The 23,238-nt window shown below is 43.8% G+C and overlaps 1 pseudogene across 1 annotated transcript in view; it reads right to left on the bottom strand.

Annotated features, from left to right (window-relative positions):
• The window catches only part of LOC143554348 (putative LRR receptor-like serine/threonine-protein kinase At1g56130), a 31,883-nt pseudogene that overhangs the window by 4,525 nt on the left and 4,120 nt on the right, over window positions 1-23,238 (bottom strand). The window contains exons 2-13 of the transcript XR_013138998.1: window positions 2,892-3,084; window positions 2,736-2,807; window positions 2,059-2,130; window positions 1,898-1,969; window positions 1,736-1,807; window positions 1,555-1,626; window positions 1,020-1,091; window positions 865-936; window positions 687-752; window positions 533-604; window positions 346-417; window positions 142-207 (exon numbers count right to left, since the gene is read on the bottom strand). The product of XR_013138998.1 is annotated as a putative LRR receptor-like serine/threonine-protein kinase At1g56130 (transcript). The remainder of the gene's footprint in view (window positions 1-141; window positions 208-345; window positions 418-532; window positions 605-686; window positions 753-864; window positions 937-1,019; window positions 1,092-1,554; window positions 1,627-1,735; window positions 1,808-1,897; window positions 1,970-2,058; window positions 2,131-2,735; window positions 2,808-2,891; window positions 3,085-23,238) is intronic.

Here is a 23,238-nt window from a genome sequence, read left to right as displayed (position 1 = left end):
CAATAGCAAAGCTATAGTAGGGTCTGAGGAGGGTAAGATGTAGACAGCCTTACCTCTACCCCATAAGGATAGAGAGGCTGTCACTCATACATATACACATACTTATATATAAACTCCAAATTGGCCATGCATTTCACTTACATATTCCCGAGACTTGAGCTCTTTACATCAGGAAGGGTACCATTTAAGCTATTGTTTCCAAGAATCCTGAGTATGATGACATCCAAATAAGATTTAAATGTCATTATTTATCCCAATTATTAAATTCCAAGTTTCCAACGTTGATACTTATTGCCTTAATTGCATGAAATATATTGTTTATCATGGAAAGAGAATGTGTATTACAAGAAAGAGAGTTGGCTCAAGTTGAACAATCCTCTTGGAATCTGTCCGTTCAAATTGTTGAAACTCAAATCCCTGAGAAGTATACACCCAAAGTTAAAAGATGCAGTAAGACCAAACAGGTACGTCTGAGAGCTTTCCTTGAACAGCTTATATATTTATAACTTCAATATCAATGCAAATTACTCACAGTCATGTCAAATTTTGGTAATCTCCAATGTCAGATGGAATAGGGCCAGAAATTCTGCTATTCCTCAAAACTCTGCAGGAAATGTGTCTAATTATATTTTTGTTATCACAATAATAACATGGGTAACCTTGAGAAAGATTAAATATATGCTCACAGAACAGTGAGGGACTTCAAATCCCTGATAAAATTCAAAGTTCCATTAGATAAACCACTTATCCTCCTGCAACATTCATGATACCAGAGAGCAGGTGATTTTAGAGAGTTTAAATTACAAGATCAAACAGCTTGCAAAGTATAATAATGGATTCTTTAAAAGGTAAAAAGAAACTTACAAGTCCTGCAATGAGGTCAGATTAGAAAATGTGGGTGGTATTGAACCTTCAACAGAGTTCCCCTCAAACCTCCTGTATGAACATAAAGCATGTAAATAATTATAAAGTTTCATCTCATATATAACACCTTGAATATGACATAGAAGCTAACTTACAAAGATTGTAACAATGTCCAATTCCCTATAAAGTCAGGTATTCTCCCAGTGAATGCATTATCAGAAGCCCATCTGAACAAATAGCGCTTCTTCCAATTTATGAAAATTGCAACTTTTGACTTGGTGCCTAGTGCAAATGATTACTACTTGCTAAATATCTTATATGCCCTTCAATACAGGACAAAACAAAACAAAGAAATCTACAACAAATTCACTCGTAATGACGACGATACAAAGCTAGTGTTATATATAGATATTAATTTATTAGTATTGCATAATTAGGGTTAGTTTGTATTTAGCCCACCGGCCTGAGTTAGGTTTCTCTAAGGTTTCTGGTTTCTTTCCTGTATAAAAATTGAGGGTTCTCCCTCCAATTTAATTACAAGACTAACTTAAAATGTAGTCCCTTCAACAACTAGGAACTTGTTACATTAATGCATCTCACAATCCAGCATCTTAAAAAAGAAAGTGTTACAGTTTACATGGAACAGAATGTAGAACTACTTTGAAACATCATGAATAAAAGTGATCTTACACTGTAACCAGGTTCTGTAACCTAGCAAATGTAGAGGGTATTTCACCGCTAAGTCCAGAGCTATCAATGTAACTGAAAAAATGAGCATATATGTAGATGATATAAGATTTGTTCAATGACATTCTGCAATCCAACTTATTTAGAGAAAAAATTTAAAGATAATAATCATGTATGCTCTTACAGCTGTTCTAATCTTCGCAAATTTCCAAGTTCAGATGGCAGGGAACCATTGAAATTGTTTGTGCCAATTCCCCTGCAACATAAAATTTAATATTTTATTCATAAAAGAATCAAACAAAATAATGTGTGCTTGATGATAGGTAAACAAGGAGAAAAAATATACAGCAATCTGAGGTCAGAAAGCTGTCCTATCTCTGGTGGAAGCTCCCCAGATAAAGCATTGATGCCCATAGTCCTAAGGATAAATTAAAAATCATTGTCACAAATCTCAGCTTTATTCTAAAAGATGTTGAGGTTAAAAGTATAAAAAAGAAAAAGGCTTACATCCACTGCATCCGAGTTAAATTGCCGATTGAAGGTGACAAGGAACCTGTCAAATAGTTCTGCCCCAAATCTCTGTAGCAAATACTTGATTATTAGCACAATACAAGCATAACAAAACACACACACACACATAGCCAGTTGTAGGTAGTAAGTTTCAAAAACTACTGAAAGTAGTTAATAATACCATGTTAGTTGTATTCGTTACAACTAAACATGGAATTTGCTGACAGACAAAAAGTAAAAACAAAATAAACCAAGTATTATACTTGTAGTTTCATTCAAAAGAAAAAAAAATACAAAAACATCTGCATTCGCTCACTTTTGGCATGCTGTTCGCACTTGGTAACGTATAATGGTTGGTTTGCAACAGAAGTACAGAACAATAATTCTGATGGCAAAACAACTAACTCAATCTTAGTTATTTTAAAAAGCAAACTATATCCATACACATCCATAAGCACAATAATGTTAGAACATGCCAGTTTCATCAATGGCTTTCTTGATCTAATTACACATTAGTTTGGTAAATAAATTTAAATCAATCAAAGAAAATCACTTGTTTCCAAGAGATGTATCTCTAAAAGTATGGAATAAATAGTAGTTATAAGTGTACAATAAAAGTACCAAATCTAGAAAACCAAACATAACACTTAAGAAATTCATAGCAGAATACATACAAATTGGTAAGGTAAACCAAGGTCCAGAGTCCTTCGGGGATTGGCCCCGTCACGTCCATCGAATAAACTCTCCTGTTAAAGCAAAAATTGTCAAAAAAAATAATAATAATGCAGAATACATACAAGTAACACACAGTTAAGTGGTAAAAGACTTACAGTCGAGTGATGTGGCAAGTAGAATTGGGGAAACTACAATCACATTTGATGCCGGGATTGTACGCCTGCGAATCGAAGGTAGTAGAGTCCACCGCAGCGCCAGTACATGGATCTCCGCTTAGGTTCCACCTCATCCTCGCTACTGTACTTTCTGCAATCCCCCATTGGCTGAATATTTCGCTTAATACTCGCGCTGCAACACCAGTTTCATTCTAATTAACATCATTATCATAATCATGTTACTACTAACCCTAATTCCTAATATTCAAAATGTCAAAATCGAAAACTCACACACACCGAGTCACCGATGAGATCGGCACACAGTCGGATACTGAACTTCGTTTCTAAACCTAACTTTACCCTAACCTAATTGTCAAATTATTAAAACTCAACAAGCATTTACCTAGCAACTCAAAAATGAATATGCGAGATCATGTTTAACGTGAATATAAATCAGTTTTAAATAGAGTTATACACTGTCTTATCACCAGGTATTAAGACGCCGATGGATACACGCCGGCCAAAATCTACGATCCATCGCCGTAAACCACCGTGCTGCCACCGCCACCGGTATTTGCCCGTTCAGGCGGGAAAATATATATTTAAATGGTAACGGAACGTGATAAAACTGTAGAACGTAACCCTCTACTTTCAATATGTTATCAAAATACAATCATATGTCGAAATCTAATTATTTATTTAAATTCATGAGTAAGGATTTTAATATATAAGTATATGACCTATAAAATTTATATATGCTTGATAGACATTTATAAAATCACACCACTCTCACTAAAACTAAACTAATGCTTTTATAGATTATAATGCGATGATGGCGTGGTAATGCGTTTGATGCGAACGCGCTTATAGCAAGAGTCCTCCCATGGATTATTTATTTATTTTTTCATGAAACTGATAGAGTGACAGTTACCAATGTGATTTAGTTAGCCCTTTTATTTTCATGGTACTTTATAGGAACATCCTTAACGTCCATAGATGAGTGCATTAACAGAGAAAGAGTTTACGTGTGTAGGCACAATCAAATTTAACTCACTCATCTTTTTTATTAAAAAAAAGGATTAATTAATAATTTTGTTGTTACTTAAACCATTACACGTTTTTTAAGATAAAGTTAGTGAAAACCCTCATGGCTATGTGTAATGAAGTGACATAACGTTTTTCACTTTTTTTTTATTAATACCACACAATTATCAAAATGCAATAATATTTCAACATCTTATCTATTTCTATAGATTCATGAGTATAAAATTATATAAGTTCGAATGTTTGATGAAGTCCAAAATGTCATCACTTGACACTCATTGAATAATGAATATAAACATATCAGATTCATTTTTAAGACCCGTCATGAAGAAACACGGATCCACTCCCCGGGTATGGGTCCTGGATCCAATGAGTCAACAGGGTAAAGTACGATAATTACAACTAAGATATGAGTATAACTTCCCAAAGTCCAATGACCGGAGCCTGCAAAACAAACACCGTGAGTCTCGTTACAGGAAGGACAAGAGGGGGGGTTTTCCTGTAACCACCCTCTGGCGTGAGAATCAGTATCGTTCGTAATAGAGAAAGTACTGAAGTAAATAAACTAAGTGTAGTCAGAATGTAGATTAGTGAATGAATACCTCATACCGTTTGACAAGGTATTTATAGCCGAAGGAAGTGGGAAGATGATTGGGCCAGCTGTCATCTTCTAGAAGACCTCTGATAACTGCCTGGACGCGTGTCTTCTTGTGATAGGTTGAGCTATACGTCCCATGTGCATGGGTATAACAACCTGGACACGCGTCGCCTAATGATAGGAAGGATTGCACCCTGGCCATGTGCACAGTTATAACAAACTGGCCAGGTGTCCTTTATTTATTGGCTGCTCAGTCACGTATTCCCCAAGTAAGAATCATGAACCTTCTTCTAGAGAGTATTTGAGTGATGACAGTTGTCCCGCTGGAATTGTCTTCCGGATGCTTATGCGGACAAATATCCCGTCCTACGGACGACTTTTGAGGATGCCAAGACGCTTCCACGCGTATTGTGGGGACGTTCCTCCTTATTCGTGATATGCGGGTGGTCCATGTGCCCCACGGGTGGTTTATAAGAGGATTCTTCGTGGCCCGCGGGTGGTACTTAAAGGTATTTGGGTCTTTTTGGTATCCTACCTCTACAAGTCCCCCCAGTCCAGTGTTTTATTCCGTGTGAAATCTTTATGCGGGTGAAATTATGGACTTAATGCGTTTTGGGAATTTTTATTGTTCAGAAATTAGATAGAAAATATCTTCTGATGGTATGGATAATCATGAAAAAGGACAAGTTGACCACTCGCAGGCGCGTGAACAGGTGATGGGACGTTTTTTACGGCTGTCACTGTACCCGACTGTGCAACTTTTTCTCTTTTTCGAATTTCCCGCGTGACGTGGCAGTCACTGGTTGGGTGATATTTTTCTCTCTCTACTGTTCATATCCCATCGCATTAATTGCGATGGGTATAAATAAGGAGAGACTCCTTTCTTTAGAAGTTTTATGGCTCGTTTTCTCTGATTATCTTCTTGCTTTCTCTCTGATAGAGCATCGAATTCTTTCTTGTATGTCTTTCTCAAATCTTCCTAAAATGTCGAATGTTCAAACTGAAGTTGATGAGATAGAGATTGCATGGGACTACTCAGAATATGAAAAGTTACTAGAGACGTATGGTATTCCCCCTGAGTGGGAACTAGAGTTTCTGTCTATCGGTTCTATAGCTAGTTTCCCACCACCTGGGAAAATGGCTTTGTACGCTGATTATTTCGTTCATGGGAACTTCCGTTTACCCATAACGAGATTCCTTCAGAAGGTGTTAACTGCCTACGGAATCCATTTATCTCAATTGCATCCTCGTGCTATGATGCGAATTCGTCATTATGAATTCGTATGCATAGCACGTGACATGGTGCCACATATTGATCGATTTCTAGTTTTTTACCATCTTGCCATTCGTGATGGTTGGTACACGTGTCAGGGGTTTTCTGACCTAAGCATCGGATATGAGGTTGAAAAGGTATCCAAAGATTGGCGGAATAAGTTCTTTTGGATTCCTGAGGATGTGGTTCCGTTAAACATGGTTCGCCGTCCGGTGAATTCTGCTCTTCCGGACCTTGTCACTGCTAATCATGAAGGTCAAGAATGGTATCGTGTACTTACGATGGAACCATCACCAATGCGAGCACTGCCAGAAGAAGCCCTGGTGTGGGCAGGCACGAGTCGCTTATGGGCCTCAGAATTTATGGAGCCCATTTTTGTTGACTTATATGAACGTAAGTTATTCTTACTGTTTTTTTTTTGCAATGCATTCTATATAAAAAATTTTTGTTTCCTCAGGTCGTGGTTCGATGTTCGATGGCCTTTTTGAGGACAGGGGGTGTGTCTGACATGGCATTCGGGGTGCCAGTGGCACGCCTATTCTCGAGAAAACCAAGTCCCGCTTTCTTTTTCCAAAGAAGGTGCGGGCTGAGCCGACTGTCTCGAATGCCACCTTTGAAACAGGTGCGTATGTTTTGAACCATCATCCGCTTTTTGCTATTACTTCCGACGGAACGGTCGTCACTTTATTGTTGAGTGATGATGACGGCGATAGTTCTGATTTCTCGATCTCCCAAAGAGAGGGAGAATCTGATGACGATACGTCTGAACCTTCATCTGTCTCTCGTTTGTTGGCAGAATTGGAGAAAAAGAGAGCTTTTATGGCTTTCCAAGCAGGACAAGCGGGTGGCAAGACTGCGGATGCTGAGGCGGGATCTTCAAAGAAGAAGCGAAAAACCCATCGTCCTAAGAAGCCACAATATAGTCTTGCCGATCGTATTGACACGGTGGAAGGTATATATCAATCCTTTCAAGTGTTATACTTCATATAAATGTGTATCTAAAAATAGCTTTTGTTTTTGTAGACCCACTGATCTTTAGTGAAGATATCTCTGAGAAGTTGCCAACACCAACTCCTCAAACTGAAAAACAACCTTCTCCAGAGAAGAATGTGGAGGATAAGTCTCCAACTCCTCCTAGCAATGTTAACGCGGAGGACCAACCATCCTCACCTTTGGTAGAGGAGAGAGTGCCTACCCCTCCGATTGATACTGCCACTATAGAGGGTACTAACGTCCAGTCTGACACTGATGATCGTTTTAATTACCTTTTTGAGGCTGGGGGTGGTACTGGTGGTCAGCAGGACAATCCTGCTGTTAATAAAGAAGGTTACAGGACTGAGGAGTCTCCTCCTCAGCCTCTTCCTCAACAAATTTTTTCAACCCCAGCTCGCCTTAAACCCTCGGGTTCTCGTTACTATGGGGATACGAGCCTTGGTGACACACATGAATTATTCGTCCCCCCATGGGGGATTACTAACGGGTCATGGTTCTCCCATCCCAGAACTTGTATGGATTTTGTACGCCACCCGCTGAGATGGCAGTTCAACGTGATCTTTCCCGCCATGACCTTCACACAAACGTAGCTTATCATCTAGCTAATGCTTTGGCCGGTAGCCAGGAGGTCTTAAGTGAATGGCGTACTCTTGGAGGGAAAGTGGCAGAGGCTCGGCGGGCCACTGAGGCTGCCAAAAAAGAGGCCGAGGGGCATTGTATTGCTGCCCAGATTGCTAGATGGAAACAAGCCGACGCGGAGAACGCCCTCAAGAGTGAGAAGGACCGTAACGTGGACGCTGCTCGACGATGGAAAGAAGCCTGTGAAAGGCAAAATTCCATTCGTGAGGCAGATCGGGCCAAAGCTCAGAAGGATAAAGATGATTTAGCCCGTGCCCAGGAGACCAACTCCTTGTTAGAGAATCAAGTTGCTCTTCAGGATGTCCGAATTCATGAGCTTAAGGAGGAGCTAAAGTTGCAAAAAGAGCATGCCAAACTTAAGGATCAGAGTTCTACTGAGATTCGAGGTGCCTATGACTCTCTACTTCAAGCTCATGAGGAGGCTATCGCGGAATCGAGGGAGTTCCAAGCGCGAGCCGAACGCGCGGAGCAGGACCGCCAGTGGTTCCTTACTCGGGGCGTTGATGCTGTAAGTTAATCTTTATCGTTTACTATTTCACTCTTATTCTTTTGATATTAGGAACTTATGTTTTTTGTCTCAACAGGTCGTCCGCCATATTAAAGGAAGTAAGGAGCTGAACGATAGCTTTGCCAATGTGATGGCTGCCTCATCTTAGCTTGGGCGTGTGGCGGGCTTCCATGAAGGGGTGAGTTATACTCAAAGCAACCGCTCATTTCTGGACCATCCGCTATATGGTGTAAACGTTAAACAAAATCGTGCGGGCCGGGTCAAAGAACATGATACTTTAGTGTTTCCTCTACAAGATGCACTTTCGGAATTTGCTTCTGTATATGACGGCGTACAACTTTTGAAGAATTACCTTGGAGAGGAATCCGAGGATGACTCCTCAGAAGATACTTCGCAGAAGGCTCCGGAGGATCCGTCAAGCTCGAACCCTTAGGATATTCTTAGATTTCTGTCACTTGTAATTTTTCTTCCACGTTTTGTAATTATCTGTTGAGTAATTAATGAGAAAATTTCTTTTGAATTTTGTGGGCATTCAACTGTTTGGAGAAAATATCTCTAAAGGATATTTTTGACATTTACCGCCCTTTTTTTTTTTAAATGTTTAAACGTATAGATAACTATGATGACGTGGCGGAGAGAGAGATCTCTTGAGGACAACTGAGAAGACGTGTCTGGCGTCTTATGACAGCCTGTTTTCATTATCTTGAATTTCCCGCCCGACGTGTCAACCATCTAGCGGTCCGCCGTTTCTCTCTCTTCTGTCGCTCTATGGATCACATTAATTGCGATGGGTATAAATATAGCCTTTGCAGTTTCCATTTGATCTTTATCACTTTCAAATTTCTCTCCAACACTCTAGACTTTCTCACTTTCTCTGAGATCTTTTCCTCTCTCTGAGATTTCTTCACCTTTCTTCTGTGACAATGGTGAAAGAGAAGAAAAATACCCCCACTATTAGTGAAGTCGTCGTCTGTCTTAAAGAAGAAGATTATAACGACGTTGTTAACGTATATGGGTTGGCGACAGAGTGGGAGCCAGAACGTCATGCTAGTGGTTCTATTGCCACTAGCCCTCCTCCGAATAAAATGGCTGTCTACGTGGACCATTTTACGACAGGGAATTTCCGGATTCCGGTGACCAAGTTTGTCGAATCAATCCTGACCACCTATGGTATTCATCTGTCCCAGATCCATTCCTTTGGGATGCTGAGGGTTCGACACTTCGAATTTTGTTGTCAAACTCATAATCTAGAACAGACTGTTGGCATGTTTGCCGTTTTTTATAAGATGACCTTCCGCGATGGATGGTACAGTTTTGCCTCCATCGAGAAGAGGACCATCGGAACAGAGTGGCTCCGCAGTCTTCACGGCTGGAAGCCCAAATTTTTTTGGATTCATGAGGACGTCATTCCCTTCAAGATGACCAAACGTAAGGCGGACGCTCCTATGCCTGTGGTTCCCGCCATTGCTCATGAGGACCAGGCGTGGTATAAAACGCTGACATCCATGCCAACTCCCCTGCGCCCCATTCATGAAGGGGCGATGGTAAGCGCCAAGATGAGCCGTTTGTGGCCATTTCCCAAGTTGGAACCGTATTACGAAATGACCAACAAGAGTAAGTTTCATATGATATATGTGTTTTTCCTTTATTATAAATATCCACTGCCTGACTTGTTTTTATTCTTTATATAGGTGAGGGTTCCGCCTTCAGCACTTTGTTGGATCATGAAGGGGGAATGATGGTGTGCCGCTCTATCGATAAAAAGGATGCGGCCTTTATTGAGCGCACCAGTTTCAACTTTGTATTTCCCACTGCGTTTCATCCGGAACCTTTGGTTTCCGAGCCTATGTAAGCCAAAGGTGAGAAATACATTCAAGACATCGTACTAAAAGGTGAGGGCGTTTTGAATCCCAAACCTATGACTGTTATTACTTCCAGCGGAGTGATTGTGCTCTTCTCATCTAGCGAGGAGTCATCGCTTTGTGAGGAAGCTTATCCAACTGATGTTAATAGAGCTGTGGACTCATCTGCAGGTCTCACTCGCCAGAGGGCTGCGTCTAGCCAAACGGCGGATCAAGATGATGCTACAGCTGAAGCGTAAGGCAAGAGACCTGCGTCTGATGACGTCACTGCTGAGGGTGATCGTCAAGCGAGTGAGGCGGGCGTCTCCAAAGCGGCTGGAACGCGCAAGGCTAATCCAGTCAAGATTGTCTTAAAAAAGAAGAAATCTAAAAAGACAAACCCTGCCGCTTTGGAAGCCCGTTTGGATCAACTCGACTCTGATGATCCTTCATTGGGTAAGCTAAATCTTTTCTCTCATTAATTGTTATGGATTGGAATGCGTCTAACTCATTTGCTAATGTTTTTTAGTGAACCTGGATAACTTCTCTGAAGGTATCTCCGGTTTGAAGGAGTCTTTTGTTCGTCCGCCACCACCACGTCCTAATACTGCTAAAGATCCGGTTATTGTGGCGGACGATTCTCCATTGAAGAAGGATGACGCCGACACCACTGTTCACGCCAAGGTGTCGGCTTCTCAAAATGTACACCACTTCAGGGATCAAGGAGGTGTAAGCACATTTCCTTATGCTTCCCCAACTTCTCCTCCTCCTGGGGGGGAAGACCCCACCCCACATCAACCTAACTGGTCTTTACGCCGGGATTCAACATTCCGTGACGTGGACGTCTGTTTTGATTTCTTGGGGGAGTGTCTTCCGCCTGGTGAAAGGGAGAGACATTGCCTTAGTGTTCGCCAAGAGTTGCTAAACTCCCATTCTTATTATTTGGCGAACTCTCTTTCCACTACCCATGAAATAACCAGGGATTGGTTAGCAGTGAATGAACAATGGGATGAGCTGGCGGCCTCTACTTCTGCTGCTAAGGAGGAAACCCTTAAAATGATGAATGAATCACGAGAAGTCCGCCAGGCTCTCGAAGCGGAGAAGGTTGCCCGCTCCGCAGCCGAGGAGGCTAAGGTTGTCCTTCAGGGGCAACTGGAAGAACAGGCCAAAGCAATGGCTGAACAAGCTAAGTTGATTGAGGCTCTGCAAGTTGAATCGGCGGCCAAAGACCAGCGTCTTTCTGATCTTAATGCCAAAAACCGTGATCAAGCTCTGGAGTGTGCTGGTCATAAGATGGAGCTTGTTCGGGCCAAGGCGGATCAGAGGTGGCTACTAGCAGAAGCTATTCCCAAGGTAAGTATTGTTTACTTGCTATAAACAATCTAAGTGTTTTTAGAGTTATTTAAGTATGATAATTTTGACAGGTCATTGCTGACGTCCGGGCTAGTGATGAGCTTGGGAATTGTGTTGCTATCCTCCTTAAAGCTTCGAAGCAGGCTGGTCGCCAGCTAGGCTTTAAAGAAGGCTATAAATTTGGTTCATCTTCCAAGCCTCCTGAAGAGTATGTCTTAGCTAGTCAGGATACTGCTGCCATCCTTAAACAGAAGTCAAAGAATTTTGATTCATTGAAATTCTCCTTGACAGATCTAATATCCGAACTTGCTGATAAGGAAGACAACATCCAGCAGCTGAAGACTTTTCTAGATCTTGACGGGGAAAAGGAAGAAGAAGGTGGGAGAAACGATGATGCGCCTTAGATAGATTTTTCTCTTTTCTTCTTAATTAAGTTCCTCCATGTCTTTGTAATCCCTTTTTGTATAAATAAAGAAGGCTTCTTATTGTATCCGGCACACTTTGTTTATATATATTTTTTTTAATATAAGTGATTTCGGCGGATCTTCTTTGTATGCGAATAAAGGATTATGTGATAATACAAGTCTTCAATGACTGAAATGAAAATTTTTCATAACTAAGGCATAAGCCAAATTACAGGAAACAAAATTACAAAGGTTCTTAGCATCTAGTTAGGCACACAGGCCAAAAGAAAAACCAACTAAATGTAACATTTTTTCAGTTGGGCCCCATTCCAGGTTCTCGGGATCTCTGTCCCGTCTAACCTTTCGAGTTTGTAAGCGCCTTTAGATAGAACTTCCTGAATTTTATAAGGTCCTTACCAGGTCGGGGCCAACTTGCCTGAAGGCTCTTGCCCCGAGGCTTCATTACTGCGGAAGACAAAGTCTCCACCCAACCCGTCCTTTTAGTTCCTAATCTGGCCTTGATTCCTTCTTTGATGGTCCGATTAGTTCGTTCAACTTGACCATTCACTTGCGGGTGAGCTATAGAGGTAAAGGTTTGAGAAATGTGTAATTCTTTTAACCATTCTTGTAACCCACTGTCCGCGAAAAATTGTGTTCCGTTATCACTAACGAGCTCTAGGGGGAGGCCGAACCGGCATATGATGAATTCTCACAGGAATTTCTTAACACTTGCTGCTGTTATGGAAGCAACCGGTTTAGCCTCCACCCACTTTGTGAAGTAGTCAATGGCTACTATCAGAAATTTGACCCGTCCAGGGGCTTCAGGGAAAGGTCCCATGATATCAATAGCCCATTTTTGGAACGGCCAAGCTGAAGTGACTGGAACTAACTCGTTCTTTGGTCGTAGCGTGTTAGAGGCATGCCGTTGGCAAGAATCACACTTTCTGATTTCATTTACAGCATCCAATTGCATCCCCGACCAATAGTATCCGGCGTTCATTAACTTTGCCACGACCATTCGTGGACCAGCGTGAAGACCACAAATGCCTTGATGAACCTCTCTGATTAGGTAGTTCGCGTCCTCAGCATCCACACATCGCAGTAGTGGTTCGAAGAAGGAACGTCGATACAAGACACCGTCAAGTATTTGATAGTTCAAGGCTTTGTGCTTTATCTTCCGGGCTGCTGTTTTTCCCTCCGGGAGTGCTCCGGATGAAAAGTATGCTGTAATCAGTGTCATCCAGGATTCTACTCTCGTTTGGATCACTAAGACCTGATGTTGCGGGACAGACGGGCGGTCCAATATTTTGATGCGGATGTCTTTGGCAAAGTGTTCGAAGTTTGTTGAGGCTAATTTAATGAGGGCATCCGCTGATCTGTTCTCACTTCTCTTTATATGAATGACTTTGCAAGAAGAGAATTGGAGCATCAGATCTTTCGCCTGTGACATATATGAAGCCATGATATCGTTTTTTGCTTCGTATGTGCCGTTGATCTGTCCCGCAATCAACATGGAATCCACTCGGGCTTCCACATGCTTAACCCTAAGCTTCTTCGCTATCCTCAAGCCTGCCAAGAAAGCTTCATACGCTGCCTCATTGTTGGTACTTTTGAAGTCCAACTTTATGGCATACGTAAACTCATGGCCTTCGGGATTGACTAGCCTGAGGCCTGCGCCACATCCCTCACCGCTTGAAGCTCCGTCCGTAAATAAGGACCAAATCTGTCCTGATTCCGGGGGTGCTTGGGGTTGTTGCTCAATCAAACATTCTTTTTCTTTGTGATGCGGGACCTTTGTCATGAAGTCCGCCAATACATGTCCTTTGATTGCTGGCCTAGGTTTGTATTCTATTGCGTGTTCACCTAGCTCTATGGCCCACTTGGCCAATCGTCCGGACAATTCAGGCTTGCTAAGAACGTTTTTGAGCTTGTATCCAGTCAAGACCTTGATGGGGTATCCCTGAAAGTATCTGCGGAGGCGTCGAGCAGCATAGACTAGTGCCAAAACAAGTTTTTCTAGCATGAAATATCTTGTTTCTAGGTCCGATAATTTTTTGCTGACGTAGTAGATCGGTGTTTGAACATTCTTGCGATCAGTCAGAAGGACGGCCCCAGTGGCGATGTCTGAAGCTGACAGATATAACGTTAAAGGTTCTCCCGCGTGGGGTGCTGTTAACGTGGGAAGTTCCATCAAACATTTCTTAACCTCCAAAAAAGATTTTTCGGCCTCTGCGGTCCACTTAAATTGTGCTTTTTTGAGACAATTTCTTAAGGTTGAAATGAAAGGATGGGACTTAGCTGCATGATTTGCCAAAAAACGATTCAAATCAACCAATCGACCATTTAATGTCTGAACTTCTTTGAGGGAAGATGGAGAAGGCATGCAGGCTATAGCTTGAACTTTATCTGGATTAGCTTTAAAGCCCGCATCCGTGACAATTACCCCCAGAAACTTTCCCTCTTCCATTCCAAATGAACACTTGGCCGGATTCAACTTCATATTGATGCTCCTCAGAGTTTCGAAAGTTTCTTCGATATCTATCAACATTTGATCTTCCTCAACACTTTTTATTACGAGGTCATCCATATACACTTCTAAATTTCGACCAATTTGATCTTTGAACGCTATGTCCATTAATCGTTGATATGTGGCTCCCGCATTCTTTAATCCGAAAGGCATCATTTTGTAGCAAAAGGTGCCATGATCAGTGCGAAATGCTGTTTTGTCCTCATTGCCTGCTGCCATGCGGATCTGATGGTAGCCCTTGTAAGCGTCCAGGAAGCATTTGAATTTGAATGGTGCCACCGCATCAACCTTGAGATCTATTTCGAGTAAGGGATAACAATCTTTGGGGCATGCTTTATTTAGATCTTTGAAATCGATGCACATCCGCCATGACCCATTGCTTTTGGGGACAATAACTGGATTGGCAACCCAGGTCTGATAACGAATTGGGCGGATGATTCCAGCTTGTAAGAGGTATTGTACTTGCTCGTTCATTGCTTTTGTTTGTTCCGGACCCATCTTACGTTGTTTCTGAACAATTGGCGTAAAAAACGGGTTTACTCTTAACTTGTGTTCCGCAATACTCCTCGGGACACCGGTCATATCCGCGGGTTGCCATGGGAAAACATCAACATTCTTTGACAACAACTGCTTCAAGAAAGTCCGTACTATCTCGGAAATAGCAGGTCCTATTGTTACAGTTTGATCACGAAATTTTTTTTCAAAGCCCATTTCTCTGGTTCAGTCCTCATAGTTTGTTTTGGAATCTTGCTAGGTTTTGAGCTCTCTGTTGCAAAGCAGTGTCGATTAACATAAATTATTGCTACGCAAGTGTGAGTTGGGACTCCTACTGCTCCGTGTGTTGTGGACGGGTGAGCATTGAAGTCACCAATCGCTTCTCGCCCAAGAATAATGTCATGCTTTGATGTTGCCCGCAAAACCAAAAATTCGACCTCTTCCGTCCTAGAATGAATTCCATCACTTAAAGTGACTGGGAATGAAATTACCCCTCGCGGATGCATTATTTCTCCTCCGAATCCTGATACTGGAGCGTGGATGGGTTTTAACACCGCCTACCGTCACAAAGTTCTGGAGATGATCGCTTGGATCAGTCATACCATTGTACTTACCTACCGATGTAGGTATCTTAGCATTAACAGGAAAGGGTGCTGTAGCAATACTTGCTATGAATTTTGACTTTTCCGCGAAAGCCGCGGGGCGGTATGGTTTAGTGAAGTCTCGTTCGGCATTGCTGTGGTATTCGGTGTGGCGAACTACGTCATGCGGAAGACTACTCCTTGCTCTGGAGCTCATCCCACTATCTCCGGTATATGTACTGTATTCACCCGGTTGATAAGTTGAATCATAGCTATCAAATTCCTCCAAGTAGGGTGGCATCCGCATATCTATACGAGGACGAGGGCGTAACCTTGGTATCTCACCAAATTCTGGCTCCTCCTGCTGACTGTAACGGATCTGACTTCCTCTCACTGTTGGTGGAGGGGAAAGAGATCTCCGGGGGGATTCCTCATAATCCAAAGTACGAATGTGAAACCTTTCGTTACGTTTTCTGCGTTCATACTCAGCCACCAAACTTTGTTGTTGTGCATGGAGCCACTCTTCAGGAGTTAACGTTCCTCTAGGTCTAGAGTTACGTTGCTAGGATCTCGCCCTATCGGAGTCGCCTGAGTTGTTTTCCGGCGGGTCTCTTCTGCAATTTGTTTGAAATTACCCAAATTGGAACCTTCCGGAGCTGAGGCACGTCTCATGTCTGTGGGAGTGAGGCCGGTCGGTGCTATAACATTTTCTAGAGTAAATTCTCCAGGTGTTACATTGGTGATTTGTGACCCCGGTGCTGTGACACGTTCAAGAGTACGGCCACTTGGAGTCGTAATCCGTGCAAAAATACTGAGACCCGTAGGTGTTTCTGTGTTAGTTACACGTGAATCTGGTGCAGGGGTTCCCGTCGGCCCTTCAGGGAGGTTACTCATATCAAACGAACCAAAAAACCAACTGAAATTACTGCTGTTCTAACACCAAAAACGGATGGCGCCAATGAAGAAACACGGATCTACTCCCCGGGTATGGGTCCTAGATCCAATGAGTCAACAGGGTAAAGTACGATAATTACAACTAAGATATGAGTATAACTTCCCAAAGTCCAATGACCGGAACCTGCAAAATAAACACTGTGAGTCTCGTTACAGGAAGGACAAGAGGGGGTCTTCCTGTAACCACCCTCCGGCGTGAGAATCAGTATCGTTCGTAATAGAGAAAGTACTGAAGTAAATAAACTAAGTGTAGTCAGAATGTAGATGAGTGAATGAATACCTCATACCGTTTGACAAGGTATTTATAGCCGAAGGATGTGGGAAGATGATTGGGCCAGCTGTCCTCTTCTAGAAGACCTCTGATAACTGCCTGGACGCGTGGCTTCTTGTGATAGGTTGAGCTATACGTCCCATGTGCATGGGTATAACAACCTGGACACGCGTCGCCTAATGATAGGAAGGATTGCACCCTGGCCATGTGCACAGTTATAACAAACTGGCCAGGTGTCATTTATTTATTGGCTGCTTAGTCACGTATTCCCCAAGTAAGAATCATGAACCTTCTTCTAGAGAGTATTTGAGTGATGACAGTTGTCCCGCTGGAATTGTCTTCCGGATGCTTATGCGGACAAATATCCCGTCCTCGGACGGCTTTTGAGGATGCCAAGACGCTTCCACGCGTATTGTGGGGACGTTCCTCCTCATTCGTGATATGCGGGTGGTCCATGTGCCCCGCGGGTGGTTTATAAGAGGATTCTCTGTGGCCCGCGGGTGATACTTAAAGGTATTTGGGTCTTTTTTGGTACCCTACCTCTACACGTCATAATAGATATTCATCAATATTCTATGTTTCATAAAACATGTGGCTACGAACTCGATCTGTTGAGCTCTTTAAGAAAACCTTTTTTATGTTTCATTTTGTTTTACTTAATTATTAATTTATAATTTTTCAAAAATGACTAAACATGTATAAAGTTTGTATATATTGAAACGTAAAAAGTTATGTAATCTTTAAAGATTTATTATATTTAATATAAAATCAAAAATAGGTGATAATTAAGAATGCTCGTAGGAATCAGAGGGGCTTGCCCCAATGGCCAGGAACATGATGGATGACCCGGATGCCTCGGGTTCGAATCCTGATTCCGACCGGATTTTACCAGAGCATTAAAACCTGTCGTCCCTTTGGGTGGGGTGAACCAACTGGGTTTTACCGGGAACGCCAAGCCAAACTCGGATGCCAGCGTGGATCTCGATCATGTCAACATAGTTGGCCTGAGTGGGGTGGTGGGGCGCGACGTGTTCGCGCATTGAGATAGCTTAACTGTGAAAGTCACCGTTCGAAAAAAAAAGAACGCTCGTAGGATTGAATCCTTGACCGGGAAATTTTATGTAAACAAGGGTGTTCCTTATTTGGTTTCAACTGATTTATCGAAAATCAAACTGAACCGAATTATATAGTTGGTTTTTAGTCGAAACCAAACTGGGTTTTTGATCTGCTCGAACTAAGGAAACCGAATATTAATGATGGTTATTTAGGTTGTGTCATTTTGTTAAGTACAATCAAAACGTAAACCCAATCCAATAACAAATATTGGTAAAAAACTTGTTAAAGTAAAATAAGTTATTCGGTCTATCCGGTTAAAAACGGCAACTGAGTCACTGACTTCGGATTCAGTATTTGGTTCTAACCGAAAAAATTACAAATCCAACGTTATAATTTTATTCATTGAAACCGATTCATAATCGAGCTTGATTACGCAAACTCGATGAAGAGGTAGGTCCCAGCAGAGCCCAGTTGGACCCGCAAGACTCACCTTAAACAGGGACGTCTGCGCAGAGACCAACTGGATCCGCAGGACCAACCATGCTCAGAGAAGTGACGTCCTTATGCGCAGTATGCAAGCTGGTCCCGCAGGAAATGCCTCCCATGGTGAAGGACTCCGCCTGTTCCCGCAGCCTCGGATACAAGCCATGAGTGAAGGCCACCCGCGCAGCATGGCTACACGCACTAGGCACTTAACTCTCCCCAGTGTCACCTGAAGGAATGAGCAAAGGCGGGAGGGGGAAAACTCCCGCCTAAATGAGCCAGTCCGTATGATGGAGGATCTTTTGTGTGATACCTGACGAGGTACAGACAAAAGATCTGACCAAGAATGCGACAGCTCACTGACAGCAGCATGGCAGACAGCACGCCACAGCACTGTGACCAATAGCCGCCGCCTACCCACCAACTCCTGCCATACCACGTGCCTAGCCTGTTGTTGGCAGAAGAGGAAGAGTGCACGACACGCCTGCTCTGTGTCAGCCGCTACCTATCCACCACTCACAGGCAGGGCACGTGCATAGGTTACAGTTGGTAGCGTGTTGGGCCGGCTAAACCCCTTGGAAACCTACCTTCGGCTATAAATACCCCAAATGGTATGATCATCTCATCTTATCATATTATCATCATATATACCTGATATCTGCTCTAGCAATCTCTTAATATACTTTTATATTTAAAGAGCAATCTAGTCTGATTCTCACGCCGGAGGGTGGTCACAAGGAGGAACCCCCCCCTTCTCAGTGACGAGCTCACGGTGTCTGTTTTGCAGGTTATCAGAAGAACCATCTCCCAAGGGTCTAACCCCTCGTGGGAAACAGCTCTCCAACCCCTAGGTTACCAGTAATCGGTCGGGGTTCGACTGGTGTTTCTTCATTGGCGCCATCCGTGCATAAAGCTAGAACTTCATTTTTCTCCAGTTTTTTCAAACTTCTAGAAAGATGGTTAAAGAGACTCCGGTAACCACAACCCCAGCTACTGGAGGGAATACCGGCAACACAGTTTTTACAAACACTACCCCGGTTACCCAAGCCGGGGCAAGTGAAGTAAATTTTACGAACACTACCCCAGTTACCCAAGCTGGGGCAAGTGCAGTAAATAATCGCCCACTGGGATTCACCGATACCCAGTTTAAAAAACGAACAAGACTCCCCCGCCAAACTCTCGAGGAAGTTAAGGCATGGGCGGAGGCACGACAAAAGGAATTCCAAGCTGAGTTGGACGAACGCTTGCGTTCCGTCCAACAGGCCGACGAATTCGAAGAATACTTGGACAATGACTCGGAGGAATCCGACTCCGACGCGAACCCTCGCCATAGGGCAAAAGGGAAGCGTAAGGAAACGGATTCCCAACCGAGAAGGCATTTTGGACAAGCCTTCAAACCAAAAAGCACAGGTGGAAGTCCACGAGACTTCTCCAAAACGTACAGACCGAACGTTGCAAATGCGGGAACGTCCAAATTTGCAAGGGACATTGCGGAAGCAATTGCCCCAAAAAGTGCCAAACAAATGCCCAACATAGGCACTTATGATGGTATGTCCGACCCAGACGACCATTTGAACAGGTTCATAGCAGGGGCAACCGTCAGCAACTGGACGGAACCCACGTGGTGTTACATGTTTCAAATGACGCTGGTGGGGGCTGCTAGGGTTTGGTTTGATCGTTTACCGGTTAACCACATTTACGACTGGGCAGACTTCCAGCAGAAGTTTAGCCAACACTTCAGCCAGCAGCGAAAGTATACCGAGGAGCAATGGACAATCCTCAAATGCATACGGGAAGAAGATGAATCTCTACCAAACTTCATCACTCGCTTCAACTCAAAGAAGTTAAGTTTGGGCAATATCAGCGAGGATCTTGTTCGCGCAGCCTTCATCCAGGGCGCGCAGGACCCAGAGCTTATCCGCACCCTAACGGGTAAAGATGGAATGCCATCCACATGGGATGGCATCATGACAGCAGCTAAACGCTATGCGGAAACGGAGAAGCAACTGGGTAGAGACCTTCCGCAGAGCACAAACCTTTACACCCAGAGGACGAGAGAGGACAACATCCTCACCGCCCGATTGAACAAAAAACGGAAGCAAGGCATTTGGCAGTCAAGGGTAAACTTTGACACCTCATCCGGCTTACAGCATCGATTGGGTGAAAGGGATAATGTAAAGCTGCACCGGAACTCCAGATGGACGCCACTTACCAAAAGCGTCACTGACATATTTGCTACTGAAGAGCTCCCATGGCCAAAGCCTCCAGTAATCCGACATCGTCACGATGCTGATCGGAGCAAGTACTGTGACTATCACAGAACAAAAGGCCACAACACTGAAGAATGCATAGACGTAAAAGACATGGTCGAAACATTCGTCAGAGATGGGACGCTCGCACACCTCGTGGCGAAATAAAAGCTAAGCAGGCAGGTGCGTGTGGAACCATGGCTGGGGTAAACATGAATAAAAAATCAGCTTCAATATGGAGACTACATGCTGCATAAAGAACGAGATCCCGAAACAGGTGCGTGTCGGCTCGATGGCACTCCTGTCCCAACATGGAAGGGAGTTCAATTACACAGTTTGCATGTAATCAATTCCAATTTGTACAGAAAAGGCCAAGAGCCACTTCTAATGGAAATGATTCTCTTTCAAACGTCGAAGCTGATGATTTACATTTATACTTTTGTACACACTAATATGCCGGTTTTCACCGCATAATTACAAAAAACGTCATTGCATGGGAAGGCGGTCCTACCCGCACGAACCCAAAAAGCATGATAAACCTTCACGCAGGTCAGTTGAAGGAGAAAAAAGTTACCATATGAAAGTGCTGGCCTATCCGCATGAATCATTCGAGGGAACTGCACCAACCTATCAACAACCGCGCGTGGGACAGTTCAAAATTCTTAAGAGGAAAAGGTAAACCTATACGCAGGTCAGATATGGGTAAAGTTATGCCATCCTACTAAGTGCAAGTGACGGGTCTACCCGCACAATCACGAAAGAGGAAGCAAAACTTCACACCTATTATCAGCCACGTTCAAAGGTTAACTTATCCTCAACAGGCAAACCTTCACGCAGGTCAGTTGAAGGAGTTCAATTATTCCATTAAATGAAAGTGCCGGTCTATCCGCACGAATCATGAAAGGAAGATGAACACTAACCTATCAACAACCGCGCGTCGAACGGTTAAAACTATCCAACACTGGTGACGGCATTCACATTACGTGAAGTCGTTGCATGGGAAGGCGGTCTTACCCGCACGAACCCAATAACGTGGCAAACCTTCACGCAGGTCAGTTGAAGGAGTTCAATTATTCCATTAAATGAAAGTGCCGGTCTATCCGCACGAATCATGAAAGGAAGATGAACACTAACCTATCGACAGCCGCGCGTCGAACGGTTCAAAACAAAATTCTTAAAAAGGTAAGAAAAACCTACACGCAGGTCAGGTATGGGTAAAAGTTTTGCCATCCTACCAAGTGCAAGTGACGGTTCTACCCGCGCTATCACGAAAGAGGAAGCAAAACTTCACACCTATTATCAACCACGTTCAAAGGTTAACTTATCCTCAAAAAGTAAGAAAAACCTACACGCAGGTTAGATAAAAGTTAAAGTTTAGCCATCCTACCAAGTGCAAGTGACGGTTCTACCCGCACAATCACGAAGGAGGAAGCGAAACTTTAACCCACTATCAACCACGTTCGAAGGTTCTTATTCTAAACACTTGGAAAATTGCTATTTTAAACTAAGTATGCAAGTCATAAGTTTATAAAGCAAAGAATCCAATGAAAGGAATAACAATCGTATATTTCAATGATATATTACAACAGTGGCCGGGTAACTACCCGCCTAAAAGAAATCTATACAAAGCTAAGTCTATCCTAGCAGTGGGAAGGGATCTTCAGGATCAGGCTTCAGGGCCACCTCCGCTTGGACCAGCACCGTCAGAGCGCGGCTGCCCAAGGAAAGCCTTAAGGATGTTTAGCCCATCATCAGCAGCAGCAGCTTCGTTCACCTTCTCCACCACTGGATGCGGGAAGGCAGCGTACTGGTTCACAGCTTGGTCATAAGCAGCTTCAGTATTAACATTGAATAAAGGGAAGTTGGAGGGCGGAAAGCCTCTCTCAGCAAACCCTAGACCAAGCAGGAAGCCAGTCTTCTCCCCATCCTCATGAGAAGCGTTGAGGGCTGTGCTCATCGCATCGTCATAAGAGGTCTCCGAAAGGACCCGACGCACAACCTACAAGAGAATACAAGTTAGAACATTTTCTAATTACGAGCAGAAAGCGTAAAGAAAAAGTTAAAGATACCTGAGGCAACGCTTCTCGAAGCAGCCATTGGAGGGTAGCTTGACTTTCTTTGTAAGCACGTTCGGCTCCGCTCTTATCAAGGTTGGCAAGTTGAACTTCCTTGGCGGCAGCCTCTTCGACGCTTTTGAGTTTCCTTTCAGTGCGGTCAAGCACCCCCCTCTGGTCAAGGATCTCCTGCAGCTTCTTGGCATCTTCCATTGCCAAGGCGTCATGAGCATGCTGAAGAGCCTTTAATTTGCATTTAAGCTGCTCATTCTCTTCGCGAAGCGGCTCAGCAACAGCTTCAGCCTTGGCAGCCCTCTCAGTTGAGTTTCGCGCAGTCTCCTTGGCCAGCCGAAGCTGTTCATTCACAGCTTGGGCAGCCTTGGAGAGGGCCTCGAGTCGCGCCTGGACTTCAACCTCGAGGGCCTTGAATGCCTTCTCCTTCTCGGCTGCGGCAGCGGCCAACTGCCGGTTCTCCTCCCGAAGAGCCCGCGCTTCAGATACATCTTTTGCGCGAGCTGCTTTTAACTTGTCGTTTTCACGACAAAGCAGCTCGACGCGGGGCTGCGTCCGGGCCTGGAGAACCCGAAGCTCATTGGTTAGCCTACCCTCCTGGTAGCTAGCCATGGCTTCCCCCAACGCACCATGAGGAGCAGCGTGGCGAGCCCAATCCACGCACTCCACAGGGGTGCGAAGGGTTGTTCCTCGGCGTATGTTCCATCTTGGAACATACACTTCATTGGAATCCGACACTGCAAAAGAAACAAAGGCAGTTAGGAAAAGATGACAAAAATATACAAAGGAAAAAGAACCCTACGTACCTGTAGGGTCAATAACAGGCCGATAGCCGCCAAACCCATCACCTGAACCTAAAGGAAATCCATCCAACAGGTCAGGCAGACGGGAAGGTGGCATAGATCGGCGGGAAGCCCGGCGCGTACCTGATGGTCCGGCCGTCGGTGCCGGTGGCGCAGGTATAGTGGCAGCCGCTGTGGTAGCCATTGTTGGCGTCGCCTCCTCAGCAACA

This window comes from Bidens hawaiensis, unplaced genomic scaffold, assembly GCF_021521415.1.
Source record: "Bidens hawaiensis isolate Kalapana, Puna unplaced genomic scaffold, B.hawaiensis_p1.1 tig00017612_1, whole genome shotgun sequence".
Lineage (NCBI taxonomy): Eukaryota > Viridiplantae > Streptophyta > Magnoliopsida > Asterales > Asteraceae > Bidens > Bidens hawaiensis.
Note: the sequence above shows the minus strand (reverse complement) of the source record. Positions and strands in the feature narration are given on the sequence as shown.